We start from the raw sequence: 18,672 nt of genomic DNA, 5'->3' as shown, positions 1-18,672 counted from the left end.
CTATTGAGATATCATTAGGGTGCAATAAAGAATTTTTTTATTGATCTAGATGTTGAGTTGGTGCTCATTAGAGCTAACACTTATATTGAAATATTGACATCATGATAAAGATCATTCATTAGCCATGTGCAAGGTTTTAAGAGTAAAACAAATGGTTGTCAGTAGCACAATAAGACATTGTGAGAAGTTTTGAAGTGCTTTGCAATTTGGTTATGGTGTGATAAATTTTGGAAAAATATTGGTTTGTATCAAAATAATATGAATACATAAATCATAATATTTCTATTTTTTCAATAAAAACCCCCAATTTCATGAAAAATATGTTAAACATTGATATTCCTAACCATGAATATAACATCAATGGTTACGGTTTTGTTGTCTCCAATTCTTTCTAGTCATGTCAAAGTATCAAGCATTGACCTACCTCATAGACTTCTTTGAATCATTATAAATCTAGATGAACAAAACCTTGGTTTTATCCTTTCATTGATGCACTTGAATTGGAAATGTTCTAATATATATGATTGATGAGAATATAGAGGTTTATTGGCTTATTTGTGGTCATTTCAATATGGGGGAATTTAGTCAAATGAAGAGTGATTTCTTTCATATAGATGGTGTCCCAAAGAGAGAGAAATTTGGTCATCATTGTAGTATACTATTAAATTGTATAATCCTTACATGTGTAAAAGGAATTGAACCTCTCTATATCCTTTTGATTACTTGGTCCATTGTGAGGGTTGCATGAGAAAAATTGAGTTTTTAAGTGACTTTATAAAACCAGGTTAAAAGAAAACTTCTTCTTATTTAATACTTAGGTCACAACTACCCAGATCATATTTAATTCTATTCCATCAAACCATTAAAAATTTATTTTATACTTTTTGGGGAATTTGGAAAGCGTGTATTCTTGAACCTCAGTAACTATTTTTCATTTAAGAAATATTGCTTGCTTTCCTTATTAAGAATTGGTTTTAGAGGATTTAGAAACATGTATACTCGAACATCATTATTTGTTTTTCACTTAAGAAACTTTGATTTCCTTACTGTCATTTATACTATTTATACTAATTGGCCTAATTAGAATTTTTTCTATAGAACTGATTTTAAATATATGTATAGGAAAAAATTATTGTGCTGAGAGGTGCATTCTACAATCCAGTATAAGGGTCATATGTAAGTATGTCACATGTCTAATAAAATAATAATAAAAATAAAAAAATTAATCTCAGCCCAAACGAAAATGAAAATAACCATATAAATAAAAAATCTATAATACAATTCAATTACATAATTACATTAACGTATTCATACTAGTTGCATCAGAGGTGTTAGGACTGGATTCCCTTGTCATGGCCGGGGATCTGAACTGTACCATTGGTTTGGATGAGGTTTGGCGGAGGTCAAGAAAAGTAGATGCCTTGGCTGACCTGATTAAAGATATAATCGTTGACTATAATTTCATGGATATATGTCCCTCTAAGATTGGTCCTACTTGGGACAATGGTAGGATGGGTGATGGATATGTGGCAAAAAGGCTGGATCGATTCCTTCTACATGAACAAATAGTTGAGAGGCTCGGGTCTATCCAATCAGGCATTATGAATAATTTTATTTCTGACCATAGACCCATTATTCTCAAATGGAGGCAAGGAGATCTCAGACATGGGATGCCATTTAAGTTTAACCGTGTGTGGTTGGAGGACCTGAAATTTGATGCTCTGGTGTGGGATGTCTGGAATATGGACAAGGCATAGGATATCTCACCCATGGTGAATATCCTGGAAAAATTACAGGCCCTTAAGGTGGCGGTTAAAGCATGGGATAGGAGGAAGAGAGCCCAAATGAAAAAAGAACTAAAAGATATATTCGTGGCCTTGGATACTCTGAGCCCACAATTGTTAATGCATAATCCCCCGACAGCACTTAGGGATAAAATTCATTCTCTGGAGAAAAAAAGAAAACATATCCTTCAAATTCGGGAGACTACATGGCACCTAAAGAGTAGGGCCATATGGATTCAGGAAGGGGATAGAAACACAAAATTCTTTCACAGATTTTCCAATCACAGAAGAAAGATAAATTCCATTTGGGAGATTACTGACTCAGAAGGGAACCGGGTACAGACACAACAGGATATTTGTAGAGTGGTTGTTCAACATTTTGAACGGGCTTATTGTCGCAGGGAGATGGACTGTGTCGAGGATCAGATTTGGGGGGTGGATGTATATCCCACCATGTTTGATGATGAAGCGAACACAATATTATATAAGGCAGTCACGGGGGAGGAAATTTTGGGGTGCTTAAATATTTTAAAGGAGACAAGAGCCCGGGACCTGATGGATGGACGGTAGAACTATTCACACATTTCTTTGACATATTTCAGAGCGATCTTCTTGCTATAGTGGAAGAATCGAGAATCAGGGGATATATTCATCCTCATATAAATTCAACCTACATTGCTCTCATCCCAAAAAGGGAATCCTCTAAAACATTCTCGGATTATCAACCCATTTCACTTTGTAATCTTATATATAAGATTATATCTAAGACTATTGCGGGCAGGATTAAGCACACCCTATCAAAATATATATCTCCAGAGCAGTTCGGTTTTTTACAGAACAGACAGATCCATGATGTTGTGGCTATTGCCCAGGAATGCATACATTCGATCCATACTAGAAAATTAAATGTTGTTGTTATGAAGGTCGACCTACAGAAGGCATATGATTGCCTTGATTGGGGATATCTGAGGATGGTATTACTTAAAATTGGAGTACAGGTCAGGAATGTTGAGTGGATCATGGCTTGCATCACAAATGTTAGATATGTTGTTGTTATAAATGGATACCCCACATGTTTTTTTGGGGCTGGACGGGGGCTCAGACAAGGTTTCTCCCTTTCGCCATTATTATTTATATTGGCAATGGATGGTCTCAGCTTACATATCAAAAAAGTTGTGGTGGAGGGTAATTTTTGTGCACTAGTCCTCGGACAAGATATCAGGATCTCACATAGTTTCTTTGTAGATGATGTGCTGATTATGGGGATGATCAATAGGTTTGCTTGGATGGATTTATTTCACATCTTTGCCAGATTTGGGAATGCCATGGGACTTATCATGAATCTACAGAAGTCTATCATTTTATATGGCACTTGTGATTTGGAGGACATTGCATACATCCATAGACTATTAGACTATTTTGGGTGGGGACTGAAATATTGGTGGGGGGCATGAAATACCTGGGTTATCATATCAAACCCAATAGATACAGGATAAATGACTGGATGTGGCTAGTGGATAGATTCTATAAAAAGATCACTGGGTGGACACATCACTCTCACCTAATCAGTGATCACACAGTTGGGAGTGTACTGGGCCCATTTATACTATATTTCAGGTATAACTATTAAGTATCTAAGTCAGAATATTGCAAAAAATATCTGGTCTAGAGCGACTACCACTACCAAATACCATCTGGTTAAGTTGGACTACATTACCATTCCAAAAAGACTGGGTGGTTGGGGGATCTTGAATCTGAGGCGTTTTGGATGGGCATTGCTGCAAAAGACATTGTGGAGAGGATTATTTGGGGATGGCATATGGGGTAATATTATTAGACATAAATACCTTAAAGACAAAGATTTTACTATTTGGATGCGCAGGGAGTCCATTGGGACTACCTTGGGATCGGCCATATGGCTCAGTTTAAACAAAATCAGACAAAGTTTTTTGCAGAACCTGTGTTGGATATTTGGATATGGGCATAAGATATTGATCAGATAGGACCATATTATTGGCATGGGAAGGGACCTAAGTCTATCAGATGGCCTTATCCAATGTATTAACAGTAGAGGTATCTTCGTTTGGAACCAGGTCATTAGAGAATGGCATGGTTATATTCCTATCTGGAAAATATCATGGGAGATGGGCTTGGAGGACCAAATGGCTTGGGAATGGGAGCAGATTAGGACAAAGATGAAATTGGTTGGTGTCAGTTGGGAGGCAGGCGGAGATCAGATTTCCTGGGTTGGAAAGATGAAGGAAGGAGGCGTAGTGGTGGCAGACGTCTATAATACTCTCTGCAACCAGGAGGTACACAATTCAGAGGTATGTTGGTTTTATAAGTTTTGGAAAACTAGAATTCCTATTAAGATCATATTATTTCTTTGGCTTGTTTGGAAAAACAAGAATTTAACATGGGAAAACCTACAAAAGAGGAATTGGCAGGGGCTGAGGGTATGTGTACTATGCAGGAATGCAATAGAGGACAATATGCATATATTTTTTAGGTCCCCCATAACTATTCAAATATGGAGTTATATTGCTCGATACATTGGTTTTCCATACAACCAATATGATAACATCACTGATTGTTTGTGCTGGTGGAGCAAACAAAAATCTCCATGGAGGACAATCCCATTATCATTTTTTTGGGAAATATGGAGATGGTGCAATAGAATTATTTTTGAGAACTATAAGGAAAATGATACACAGGTGATGGATCACATTATTGAATGGTATAACTTTAGAAAATAACACAACAATGGCCCTAAGAAAACATTAAGCAAGAAGACAGGCCCTGGAAATGACTACCCAACTAGCTTCTTTGATGGAGCAGCACAAAGGGGCATTTGTGGGTGTGGTCTCTGGATCATTATATCAGAGGAACAAGAATACTAGGTCCATTAGGGTGTTGGTAGGGGCACAAATATGAAGGCTGAAGCTATGGCCCTATGGGGTCTCCTTTGGTTTTCATCTTATCTAAACATTCCCTCAATCCACATATATGGAGACTCATGGACTATCATTGATCATGTATGGGGAAACACAAAAATATATCAACCAATGCTACATGGCTGGCTCAGACAAATTGAGAACCTTTGGGGCTCTCTTAGGGACTCAACGATTCAACATATTGGACGGGAATTTAACCAAAATGCAGACAACATGTCTAAAAAGGGGCTACATGATGCACTGGATGGGATGCATATAGAGATTAAGTTGGGTGACAACACAATAGATGTTGGGATACTTCCACTTCCAGGATAACAACAACTCTTGGATGGGATTTATCAACTAATATTTGGGTTCATTTTCTTTATCCAGAAGGCGGCTTTGAGATTGGTTTTTTGTTGCTTTTATATATGCATTGTATAGATTATAAGTTGACAAATGGATGAATTCATTTTTGTTTAAAATGGGACAATATTTGGTACAGTTTATTTTGTTTAATACTACCTCTGGGTACATAGGCACATATGTTAGATAGATCTAATGTATAGTTGACATAAATAGATGGACTGTCACTATGACAGTACATGGATTGAACTATGATGATATATGCACTGTATATTACCAGTTATATGTATTGTTCTTTTGATATATAAAAACATACATTTTTCTCTTACTGAGAAAAAGAAGAAGAAGAAGAAGAAGAAGAGAAAAGAAAAAAGAAAAAAAGAGAGAGAAAAAAGAAGAAGAGAGAAGTAATATTATTATTTAAGGTATCGATTTTTTTTTTTTTAAATCTCCTCTCCACACATATAAAATTCATAATACTATCCATCATAGTATGAACGAAAAACAATTACAACTTTAGATTTTAGGGGCTGGAAACAATTGTAGACTCCACTAACATGAATTTATATTCGAAGACACAATTGATAGATGAAATTTGGAAATAAAACTTGTTCATATTGATTTATTTTAATATTAGCTTTTTCAAACGTGGTGAAACGTTGTTAAATCTTGACTAAGTCCGATCATTATTTTATAATAATTTTTTGTTATTATTGTGTAGAATCTGAGAAGGTGAACTCACTTATCAGCATAACTATTTCTAGAGGAGTAGAAGGACCGCCTAATACTAGAGTTCTCCTTAAATCCTTAAAATCTAGAAGCACTTCTTAAGTTGAACATGAAGACGGGTGTGAAAATGGTTGATCATGTACTCATTATCTGTGTTTTGTTAATAATATTATTATAGCATTTCTTATTTATTATAAGAGCAGTATGATAGTATTTCTTTTTTAACTTATGTTATTTAACAAAATAATGCATGTATTAATTTTAATGGTGTCTTTATTATATACATGGTATCTTGACATCTTATGCGTTTAATAGTTACTTTATTATATACGTTGAATTTGAATGGATTATAAATTTACCTTCAACAAAAAATTTACCACATTAAAATTTCAAATTAGGTAAAATTTTAAACATCTTTACTCTTGACTAAAATCAATATCATTTCTTAAATCAAAAGAAAATTGTTAATTCAAAACAAAGAATCCAAAATCGCTTTTAATATATCTTTTAATTATATATTTGTAAAATGAATCTTTAAAAGAAAAAATCATATCTTATGGATATATTAAAATCTCTAAAGACATAAATATTTCCAAGTCAAAGTTATAATATTTGAAAATACTAATTTGATGTAGTTTTACTATAAATTTTGTTATCATGCCATGTAACAAATATCATTAAAACTAATATTAATGTTGAAAGATTAATATTAATATTCATATTAAGATTTACAATATTAATATTATTAAATTTAATATAATATTAAATTTTTTATATTATAGTATATATTAATATTTCATGATATATATTAACTCTAGATATATATGGGAGGGAAAAACAAAGACATAGAGAGATAGAGATGGAGAGATAGAGGAAGTGAGAAGGGAGAGATAGAGATAAATTGAAGGAAAGGGGAGAGGAGGAATGAAGAGAAAAATAAGGAGAGGAGTGAGAGAGGGGGACACAAAGATGGAGGGGGGAGATAGGGGGAAAGAGATAAGGAGAGAGGAAGGGAGGTAATGACATGGTTGGAGAGACAGGGAGGCAGGAGAGAAAGGGAGAGTGAGGAAGGAAGAGAGAGAGGACTTGAGAGAGAGGAGGATAGAGGGAGGGAAAGAGATATTGAGTTGGAGGGGGATAGAGGAAGGGTTGTAGTGACATGGTTGGAGAGAGAGGGAGGTAGGAGAGAAAGGGAGAGTGAGGAAGGACGAGAGAGAGCAGGATAGAGGGAGGGAAAGATATATTGAGTTGGAGGGTGTTGTGGGGAAAACTATCCGACTCGGATGACCCTATCCCTACTCTAAAGGTGACAGTCTTTAGCAACAACTGAAAGTAAAGCTTTAATGTTTTCCTTTATGAAAGTACAGAGAGAAGGAAGAAAAGATTAACCAACCGGTGTCTTTCGCTTTTGTCGATCCTTATCCTCTCTCTTTGTCTCTTGTTCCCAGCTCCTTGCTCCCTTTGCCGGTCCAGCTACACACAGATCCTGCACAACAGAGAGAAGAAAACTACAAGATACATGTACTCATAACTGATGCATGGATTAGAGTGAATCAAATATACAAGTAAATACAATACATCAATGCAATACAAGTATATAGGAGAACATTCAAAGCTTTATTGATAAAAGTAACAGGGTTCTGAGAAGGTTACAACCATCAATGGCTCCAATCCAGCAGCACCTCCCCAGCAGCAAGAAGTCTCCTCTTCACCTCTGGAAAAAACAATCACCCAATAGCTCTAACTGTAAACCAACAGCACTTCCTTACTTTGCACAAAATTCCAGCCTCTTTAGACCTCATAGAAGAGCTCTATATATAGGAGAGAAGAAGAAAGGATGAGTCAGCTTGAGACTGACATAAAGCTGCCTTGTGTCCTCTCCCTCTTCAGTTAAACTTCAGTTCTTGAGTCCACTTGGAGATCCTTGCTTACACATGGAGATCAAGTACCTCTTACTCATCACAGGGCGAATCCCATGAACCAAGTGTCAGTTTGGAAGCTTCCTGGGCAATTGACACCTTGCAGAATGACTGTGCCACTTGGCCAATCTCGCCCAGCGCAGGTAGCCTTCATTAGATTTGACTTTCAGCGCAGGTACAAGGAGGAGCAGTTGCATTCCAGCGCAGATGCTCAGTGGAGCAGCTGACATGATCCAAAAATAGCCTGTTTTTGAGTGTTTTCAGGTGGAGAACTGATGGGAAGTGCTGTGGTTTGCTGACCTTGTTCTTCTAGGGGTAAGAACAACATGTTTAGGGACTGAGGATCCCTGTAATTATTGACATTTCATGCTCCATGCTGCGAGGCACAAAAATGTCTATAACAGTTGCCCCCTAAAGTATGAGGCCGTTTATCGGGTGAAATGCTTTATCCAGAGGGTCCGAAGTTCATTCAAGTGCTGAGAGGTGCCCTGTAATACAATACAATACAATACATTATTTTTCATTCTGTTTTCATGATCTAGCTGAGGCGGGCATTCCCATGCTCAGCTTTATAAATACATTTTGGTACATAGAACAGACGATAGTCTGATGGTAGACTGATAATTTTCTGCTGAAATTATCATCCTTTGAGTAGGATGATCATCTGCTGCAATGATGTACATGACAAATGCTTTTATATTTCCTGAATATGTATCGCAGCCCGAATGGATGAAACTAGATCCGGGGTCTTCAAACTCGTTCGATCTTCACTCTAAGTACAAGTCGATCCATGTGAGAATTTCGCTGAAGTCGAACATGGAAAGACATCGCTTGATTACCGGTCAATGATAAAAACCGTTAACAAGCGCGAGAGGAATCACCGATAATGATAATGACCCTCAAGGTACTGCAGTACAATTCACGTGGCGTGAATAAAGGACTTGGCGTCGAACGCCACGCAAAATCTTCTGGTCGAAGGTCATTGATGTATACCTGTCGCCGGAAGTGAGAAACTTGCCATTGAGGCATGCAAGCTTCAAAGTACTGATGGGGTTGTTCCTAGATCAACTTCTTGGATAATGAGCTGAAGTCGACAAGAAGCGATCCGTCAAAGGAGGGCCTTAATGAATCCCACATCAATGACACGGAACGGAGCTAATGATTTTAGTGGAGGTGAAAACAAACTGTGATATATGATTCAGGGTGGCGATCATGAATGGATGAAGGATAATGTATGGCAGTGGATGGGACACGGTTGACACTTTCAGAATGACCCCTCTTGAACATATAACGACACTGATGCGATGGATCGGTAGCATTACCCCAAATGTGGATGGTTTGGCGAAGACCATGGTGATGAGACCGGTGAATGAAACAACCCAACCCGATGTGGAACGGAGGAAAAGTGTCATGTTCAAGAGCGACTTGCTACCATTAAACTTTGATGTTCTCCCAATTTTTCCCCAGTCATTTCTGACCAGTACCTCTTTATTTTTGTCAAGCTTGAGGAGGATAACATATGCTTGTTCTATAACCTGCCCTTCGGGCAAGCCCATCGCTAAGATTTAACGAGCTTAGCGATAGGGAAACTCGTTCTCGTCTAAAGACAAGTTTGTCGCTATTTAATCATTTTAACGAGTCTAACGACAAAGAAAACTCGGTCCTTTTCATCTTTAGAGAGTCTGAAAAGGTACAGAAAGTTAACTCCATAATTCCTTTTTCGTCATCTAATCCCTTAAGTCCGAAAAAGTATAAAACAATACAGAAGGGATGAGTTTTCGATTGCTTTAACGAGCCGAACAAAACAAGCGCTCGATCTTTTTGTGCAATAATCCCTCAGGTCCAAAAAAGATTAAAATCTAGAGGAGGGATAGCGTTCCGGTCGTTTAACGAGCTGGAAGGCCAAAACTCGGCAAACTTTTCATATTTTACGAGTCAGTGAAAAGAGCTCAAAGAAGACTCGTCTTTTGAGGAACGAGTGATAAACAGGGATAGCAACTGATTCCAGGTACAAGTTGGAATTTTCCAATCACGGCAGTGTCACAAGGATGGCTAGGTGAAATCACTCTTCGTAGCTGTTTCTCAAAAGAGGTAAACACACAAATGGAGGTGAATGATCGGCCAAATGAACAGTGGAGGTGACGGTGCACAAACACGACCAAGGCTTTTATGGCTGATGAATTTACGATCTCAAAAGGTTATTTACCGGTTCATTTTTTCTGAATGAGCTTGAACTCTAAAGGAAAGCCTGCTCATAAACTTATGTTTATTTTTTAACGAGCATGAACTATGAGCTAAAACTGCTCGGATCTTGCGTTTATTTTTTAACGAGCATGAACTATGTGCTAAAACTGCTCGATATACCAGTCATAATAAGAACGCCTCCTGTGAGATAGCTATTTTTTAAGGAGCTTTATCTCACAAAGCTATGCTCCAATTTTGGCAAGTTTTTACCTTTGCCCCACAGGCTTTCTTCATGTAAGGTCGGAAATGGCTAATCCTACGAGTTTAAAGGGTTAGACCTATGGGTTTAAAGGGAGGACCTAAAAATTTAAAAAAATAAATAGTCGTCCCTTGCTTACATTCCAAAAGTTTGCATGCCCCCAGGCGTAGGACAGAATTTCGAGGCTGCCCCTCCTCTCCCCTACTTCTGCTTTTCTTTGGGTGTTCACAGTTACTTGTCATCTTGCCAATCTAATGTTAACGATACTAGTCTTCTCGTTATTTTAGGGGGTCTTATGCGGTACTCAGGCTTCCCGTCGGCCCAACTTTTAACGAACAACTATTTGTGACAAGAGAAGAACACTACTCAAAGACAAAACATTGGTATTATTGAGGGAGGCTTGCCTCTTTCTTATTATCCGAAGAGGGTTCTATTTGCTGCCGCAAATCAATCTCTTTCTTCGGCGATGTCTATTATCAGGTTACTAAAGATGGCGACCACCTGATGCAGCAATAGAATCTCTTTCTTTGGAGGCTGCCCCTACTTATCCTTCAAAACATATGTTTTAATGGGTGAGGCTTGTCTTCAAAGATGGTTACTACTTGCTACCGCAAATGGTCCCCTTCCTCGGTATCCTAATTATTTAGACAAGGGGAGCGAGAAGCTGATTATCTCACTCACATAACTTTGACAAAAGAATATTATTCTAGAACAACCCCTCTTCCACCGCCGGACGGGGTACGGACTAGTCTATTCTTCTGCGGAAATTCTTCCTTACACCCAGGGTTTCTTCTGCCCGAAGCAGACCAGGGTGCATGCCCCCTGGGTTCCAGTCTTTCTTTCTGAATCACTCGCACTCATCGGGAAGGAGGACTGGGGGTGGAGGCGAATCTTGAGTGAACAGACCATTTAGGAATGGTATTTGACTATTTGCGATGCGAGATCCCGGAAACGAAAGTTGGTCTACGAGCTTGACCACCCTTCCTTCGTGTGGAAAACAAATTACTCTAAAGAGTGAGGAGACTATCGCTCCCATGCAATAAATATAGTCGCGTCCAAGGAGTAGGTTATAATCCAAGGGTCCTTGGACGACCATCACGTTCAAATTAACGGTCTTCCCTTTCAACGTGACAGGCACATTGGGGAGGATTCCTAATGGTCGACTGGTTCCTTTATCAAAACCTGAGAGATTTCTTAACTCAGGTAAAAGCGCCGGGGAACCCAGTGCTTTCCAAGCAACAGAGGAAAGGATACTCACAGACGCCCCTTCATCAATGATAGTACCAGCCATGATCATTCTATAGATCTGGACAATGATTCTGAATGGTACACTGGCTGGTAACCGGGGTCTGCCTAGTTGATTCCAATCAAAGGATACAACCAGGTTGCTTGGTGGTGGGACCGAATATACGGCCGGATATGACCCTAATGATTTTCCTTCCTGCGATAAAGGAATGGGCGCATTGCCCTGACGCTCATCAGAGTCGGTGCTGATGAAAAGAACCTGGATGGTGTCATCCTTATTCTCTTCGGTGAGGGTGTCGCATGAAGATGACTCTTCGGCGACGATGTCATTTGAAGATGAAACTTCTGAAGGTAGAACCGGGTCAACTGCCGTATCGACCTTTGGACTTTCGTCCGGTCTGGATTCAGTAGGTTCATTTTCAGTGACTGACGCTTCAGCCGACCACTTGAGCGGGCCAGCTGTATTTTCAACTATTGAGGGATTAGGCACGAGTTTTTGGTATCCAGGAGGAAGTCGTAACGGTGATACCGGACGATCTTCCAAAACTCTCTTGGCCTCATCTAAGAATGGACATTTGTGGATGGCATGCTTGCCTTCACACAATACACAGGGTGATCTTGGTCTCCCTTTTCGTCCTTCACTCTCGCTAGTTGATGGACTGCAATCAACATGACTTCCAGAGGTTGATGCTACCGGATTGTGCAACCTGGGGGACCAGTCCCTTAGTATCCGGGGAATACAAGGACAATCACGATGGAAGTGGGTCCCTTTGCAAATGACACATGGCGATTTAGGCCTGGTCGGTGCAGTATGTGGGTTTTTGTCAGCTGTCTTTTGCTTGCCCCCAGTCGCCTTCGCCATAGGCCCCTTCTGCTTCTTTTCTCTCTTCTTCTTTTCCTTCTTCTCCTTGGGAGGCTGACTTTTGCCAGCCCCACCTTGCGAAGAGGAAGGATCAGAGGAAGTATTGTAAGAAGTGGAAGGCTGGTGGGTAGTTCTAGACTGCTCTGACTGTTGATTCGACTGCTCAGGATTAGTGGCAATCTGGACTACATTAGTTGAAAAGAGCCATACAGGTAGGCCAATTGTCAATCCTGGAAGTGACAATGTTGCCATATGAGGCGCACCAACATCTCCCCAAGAGGAGAAGGGATTTGGACTTCCGCCAAGGTTGCTTCCTTGGTTGGTGGGCTCCATACTTTTCAACTGAAAGATCAACGTGGGAATAACAGGTGATTATGTTCCGCTTAAAATAAATTTTATTAATGACGCTTTTAGACACAAACTTGCTTTTTCATGTTTTAAGAGTCGAGAAAAAGCTAAAGATGACTCTAGTCGCCTTCGATGTTTTAACGAGCCCGAAGTGACAAATGCTCGGTTGGACTTTTTCAGTTATAGAGTTTGAAAAAGGCCAAAAGAAACTGCTCTGGAGATCTAGGAAGAGGGTGTGCCAAACCTTTCGCGAAACCACAGAATACGTTTTACGGTACGGGTGGTCGATCTTCGTGAATGCTGTGTTCACTGCATCGCGATCAGTAGGGCGGCCGACACGGCTTCCTAAAGATAAAGGATAAATGCCTATAGGGGTCTCCCAATATACGCGACGGTACGCGGGAGCACAAGTCCGTATTAGTGCCACCGACTCTCAGGAGGAATCACCCACCTTCGTAGAGATCGACAGTCACTATGTTTAACGACGCCGGAACACGTCTCTACCTAGACCTCTAGATGTTTGCGTTATGTTACAAAGCGTTGTTATGTAAATTGGGTTTATTTTAATGTTGATCTTGCTTAGCAGTTTGCCTTTAAGGATCACCACGAGATGTATATATACAACTTCCTAAATGCAATCTAAGATGAGAAGCAAAACTTTTCAATCTTTCAACTTTGAAAACCTTAATCTACTGAGGGAAAAGAAAGACACAACTTTTCGCACAGATCATAGAACACACACTAAAATGCAAATTTTCCTAAATCGTCAAGCACACAGTCAAATGCAAAAATGCACAATGCAGATATTTCTTTTCTTTTTCCTTAATGTTGATGTAAGACAGAAAGGAAACTGTTGTATAATTTCGAATCTAATTTCAAGCGAAAATAAACAAGCTTGTCCAAAATCAAAAGACACCTTAAGATCGACTTGTTTAGACACTGGAAATGTATAGATTCAAACCATAAAATGAAAAAAAAACAAACTCAAATAGCCATGAACAGTAATAAAACTAGCTCTTAAGATCACAAAGACACTTTTACAGTTCAGGATCTAAGAGGCCACAGCTATACTGGTTCGCTTTTCACAATGGGAAACTATAACTGAAGCAAGAAATACTGAAAGAACAATGACAGTTTCATCACACAACTGAGGCGGAATAATGTCAAGGAAAGTTGGTTTACAGCAAGTACAAATGACAAGCAATCAGCAGCAAAATAACAGTGAAAACAAGGCTAAGACACAGTGGGAAACCTCAGGAAGACATAGCCTAACTGGATCAGTGCAGGCTCTGGTCTGTCAAATTGACTCTCAGCGCAGTTCCCGAAGGGAGTACCTGCGCTGGAATGCAGACTGCCTGTGGACAGCCTGCACTGAGACACGAGAGTTGCGTTTACAAGGATTTCCGGGTCATAAAAAGCTCAAAAATGCACCATTTTTGCTGAAATAAAAAGCTATAGGTCAAGTACAAGCTAAGGGATGATCAAGAGGATGAAAAGCTATCACAAAGAGTACAAGAGTCTTTTGTAGATCAGCTCTTCAAATCATGAATCTGCTCAAAAATGAGCAAGAGTAGCAGCCCCTCTACTTCGCTTTTGATATAGTCAAAAGCTTTTCGATTTGGTACTCTTTGGTTCAGGAAATGAATAGCAAAGATACTACAAACACCAACAAGATACTAGGCTTCCCCAGTGGAGTCGCCAGTTTGTTGTGGGGAAAAGTATCCGACTCGGATGACCCTATCCCTACTCTAAAGGTGACAGTCTTTAGCAACAACTGAAAGTAAAGCTTTAATGTTTTCCTTTATGAAAGTACAAAGAGAAGGAAGAAAAGATTAACCAACCGGTGTCTTTCGCTTTTGTCGATCCTTATCCTCTCTCTTTGTCTCTTGTTCCCAGCTCCTTGCTCCCTTTGCCGGTCCAGCTACACACAGATCCTGCACAACAGAGAGAAGAAAACTACAAGATACATGTACTCATAACTGATGCATGGATTAGAGTGAATCAAATATACAAGTAAATACAATACATCAATGCAATACAAGTATATAGGAGAACATTCAAAGCTTTATTGATAAAAGTAACAGGGTTCTGAGAAGGTTACAACCATCAATGGCTCCAATCCAGCAGCACCTCCCCAGCAGCAAGAAGTCTCCTCTTCACCTCTGGAAAAAACAATCACCCAATAGCTCTAACTGTAAACCAACAACACTTCCTTACTTTGCACAAAATTCCAGCCTCTTTAGACCTCATAGAAGAGCTCTATATATAGGAGAGAAGAAGAAAGGATGAGTCAGCTTGAGACTGACATAAAGCTGCCTTGTGTCCTCTCCCTCTTCAGTTAAACTTCAGTTCTTGAGTCCACTTGGAGATCCTTGCTTACACATGGAGATCAAGTACCTCTTACTCATCACAGGGCGAATCCCATGAACCAAGTGTCAGTTTGGAAGCTTCCTGGGCAATTGACACCTTGCAGAATGACTGTGCCACTTGGCCAATCTCGCCCAGCGCAGGTAGCCTTCATTAGATTTGACTTTCAGCGCAGGTACAAGGAGGAGCAGTTGCATTCCAGCGCAGATGCTCAGTGGAGCAGCTGACATGATCCAAAAATAGCCTATTTTTGAGTGTTTTCAGGTGGAGAACTGATGGGAAGTGCTGTGGTTTGCTGACCTTGTTCTTCTAGGGGTAAGAACAACATGTTTAGGGACTGAGGATCCCTGTAATTATTGACATTTCATGCTCCATGCTGCGAGGCACAAAAATGTCTATAACAGAGGGGGAGAGAGGGAGGGCAGAAGAAAGACATAAAGAGAGAAAAGTGGAGAGAGAGAGAGAGAGAGATAAACTTTTGTGGGAGAGATGAAGAGAGTGTGTGTGTGTGTATGTTTGGGGGTGAGATAGAGAGACAAAGAAGGAGAGAGGGAGAGAAGGGGGGAGAAGGAGAGAGAAGGAGGGAGGGAGGGAGATAGTGACAGAGTTAGAGGGAAGAGAGAGAGAGATATGGTGTTGGAGAGTGGGAGAGAGGGAGGTAAGAAGAAATACATAGAGAGATAAAGGTGGAGAGAGAGAAGGGGAGTGAAAAGGGAGATGGAGAGAGAGGGAGAGAGGAGAGTAGGAGGAAAGAGGGATAGAAGGTGGGGAGAGAGAGGGGGAGACGAAGAGGGAGGGAGGGATAGATAGATATGGATAAAGAGTGTGTATGTTTTGGGGGTGATATAGAGACAAAGGAGAGATAGAGGGACATAGAGATATAGATAGAAAGTGAAGATATGGAAGAAGAGAAAGATAGAGAGAGGGAGGGAGAGATAGATAGATATGGAGACAGAGTGTGTGTGTGTGTGTTTGGGGGGTTGAGCTAGAGAGACAAAGAATAAGTGACATAGGGATATATATATATATATATATATATATATATATATATATATATATATATATATATATATATATATATATATATATATATATATATATATATATATATATATATATATATATAATATATATATATATATATATATATATATATATATATATATATATATATCTAGAGAGAGAGAGAGAGAGAGAGAGAAGAAGAAGATTTCTTGCACTATGCACAATGATTTTTTTTGTATGTAAGGTAGTTCTCTTCTTTTCTATTCACAATAAAGATAAAAACCAGATACACAGTTATGGTGGCCTCAACCTACCCCAAGGGGAAACCAGGTCTGTTGGCCACCTTAGTTTACTGTCGACATTCCAAAACCAAAATTTGATAATTTTGTCATTACTGGCTATATGAACATAACATCTGAAATTACTTAATAAGCTTCTATGCAACATAAAACAATATTTGTAAAGAAACAAAAAACCTCCAGTGAATCGTCCTCCGCATCAGGCAGCTCTGGTTCTAGTGTCTTTGTTTGTGTCCATGGGAAAATTTGCATGATCTTCCTGGCTTGGGACCAAACTTGCTATCCTGGACAGGGTCTAAGATATCTCTTCTAGCTTATTGTTCTGGTTGATCATAATGGTTTGGAAATTTTTCATTTCCTTCTAAACATTTGGGATTCCATTAGCAATTTCAGCCATTTCTTTAGCAACTTATTCCAGGGCCTTTGCCAAAAGACTCTTCAAGACCCAATAAATGTGCAGGGATCTTCGATACAACGTCTGTCTCCCCCTTGTATTGCCTAGGTCACTAACTATAGTAGCCCATTCTTCTGTTTCTGAGCCCGACTGTTCTTCAAGGACTCTTTCCTCCAGATTTTGAATTATACGACGAATGTCTTCGTCCGTTTCCTCTTGGTAAGCACGGGCTACCTCTTGGCTAACAGTCCGGGTAGACCGCCTCTCTCTACATTGATTCTCGGTTTCCTCCATAGGCCTGTCACCCTGATCACTTTGTCTCGGGCGACCCCTGCCTCCTCGACCACGCCTTCGACCCTATCGAGCCATCCTGGCTTCTACCTCCTCCTGTTCACACACATCAATCACAGGTGTTAGATTTACAACAATTTCATTCTCTTCATCGGGAACCACTTGACTCTTTGGTATTTCGTTCCTCCTACTACACTCCCCTTCCATTTTTATGCTCCGTTCATGATAATCCTTTCCCGAGTTCAGGGGGTGAAGCTCTCCCTCTGTCATGTGGGTCAGGTACCATTTTAAGGGGTCCATCGGCAATTCTCCGGCGTCAATCTCTCTTTTGCTTCCAGCCATGGATGTCCCATTCTAGTTTTCCTCATTATTTCTCAACCTCTGCTCCTTACTGCAGTTTCTTCCTCCTCCCTGGGATCTCTCGAGATGGTCTTCATACTGCAAAACATGGGGCCTTCCCAGTTTTCCCAGACTCTTTCCACCTCCCATCTCCTCCCACCACTGACTGTTATTCAATCTACTGATAAAAAGGAGAACAAGTAAGGTGAGAAGAGCAGTTTGTACGTACCAAAGCTTACTGATTACCCTGGTAATGTTTTCCTCTTGCTCCTCAAGCCGTTCCTCCTTCACTCCATCCGCATTATCATTTTCTTCGCCTCCCGTCACCTTCTTGTTATGCTCCTTCACCATCCTTCTCTCCCAGTCATAACCACCGCCATTTTCCTCAATCATCTGTACTCCTCCTTTCCCACCCCTGCCACTTGAAGTTTTGTCTGACAGAGTATTCATTTCGCTTGTTGGGATGGTGGCCTGATACCTACGGTCACTTCCTTCTGTCCTGTCCTTATAATAAATGCTATTGCAATTATCACCTCCACGTTTCCTCATCCTGATCGGGAGCCTGCTGTCGTTGCTGCCTTTAGGTCGTGTCTGCATGGTTATCCTGATTAAGAATCGAGCATAGCTGTTCAAAACCTGTATCTTTTGAATAGCTCGTCCATATATTATCCACTTTTCTTCCTTGTTCTTGGCATTCCCAATTCGCAAGGAAGTCTGCTGCTTTGTTTGCTTCTCTTTTTGCATGTTTGATAATCATATATTCAAATCTACTTATAATGGTCGCCAGTTCTTGTATTAGGCTGGCAGTCCTCCAGCTTTGAGTGACTTTGTCCCAGGGGGTACCATTATTGAGTTTTTTAAGTACATGTATAACCATTTGAGAGTCTCCCTCCACTTCCAAGTTGTTATACCCATTCCTGATAGCTATCATTAGAACTTGGCGCACTGCCATCAGCTCCGCCTCATTGTTACTCATAATGCCCCCGCTGTCTGCATAAATCCATTTCGTTCTTCCTTGCACATCCTTGAAAAGACCTCTGAATCCAGCTGGGCCTGGGTTTCCCTTGGAGGCCCCGTCAAAATTTAACTTGATAAATCCTTCCGGGGGTCTAATATAGTGCATTGTTTCATTTAGTACCGGCCTGGGCTCTTTCCATATCTGGGGAGCCACCATCTTTTGATCCAGGTTGAGTTTCTTAAGGATCTGCTCTTCTTCCTGCGCTACTTCCTAGTCTTCTCCATTCCAATTATCTGCTAATATAGTTTCTCGTTTATGGTTCACTGTCTTTTCCCATAGTTGGTTCTTTGTCATCTCTTTGTTTTGGAAGATTCTTCTATTTCTCTCCTT

The 18,672-nt window shown here is 40.0% G+C and overlaps 1 pseudogene; it reads right to left on the bottom strand.

Annotated features, from left to right (window-relative positions):
* Positions 1-16,988, bottom strand: part of LOC149145546 (protein KINESIN LIGHT CHAIN-RELATED 1 pseudogene) — a 122,387-nt pseudogene extending 105,399 nt beyond the window's left edge.
* Positions 16,989-18,672: the final 1,684 nt, after the last annotated feature.

This window comes from Pinus tabuliformis, chromosome X (genome assembly GCF_031772625.1).
Source record: "Pinus tabuliformis cultivar Carrire ecotype Pingquan chromosome X, CPIR1, whole genome shotgun sequence".
NCBI lineage: Eukaryota > Viridiplantae > Streptophyta > Pinopsida > Pinales > Pinaceae > Pinus > Pinus tabuliformis.
This window is presented reverse-complemented; position numbering and strand designations above follow the sequence as displayed.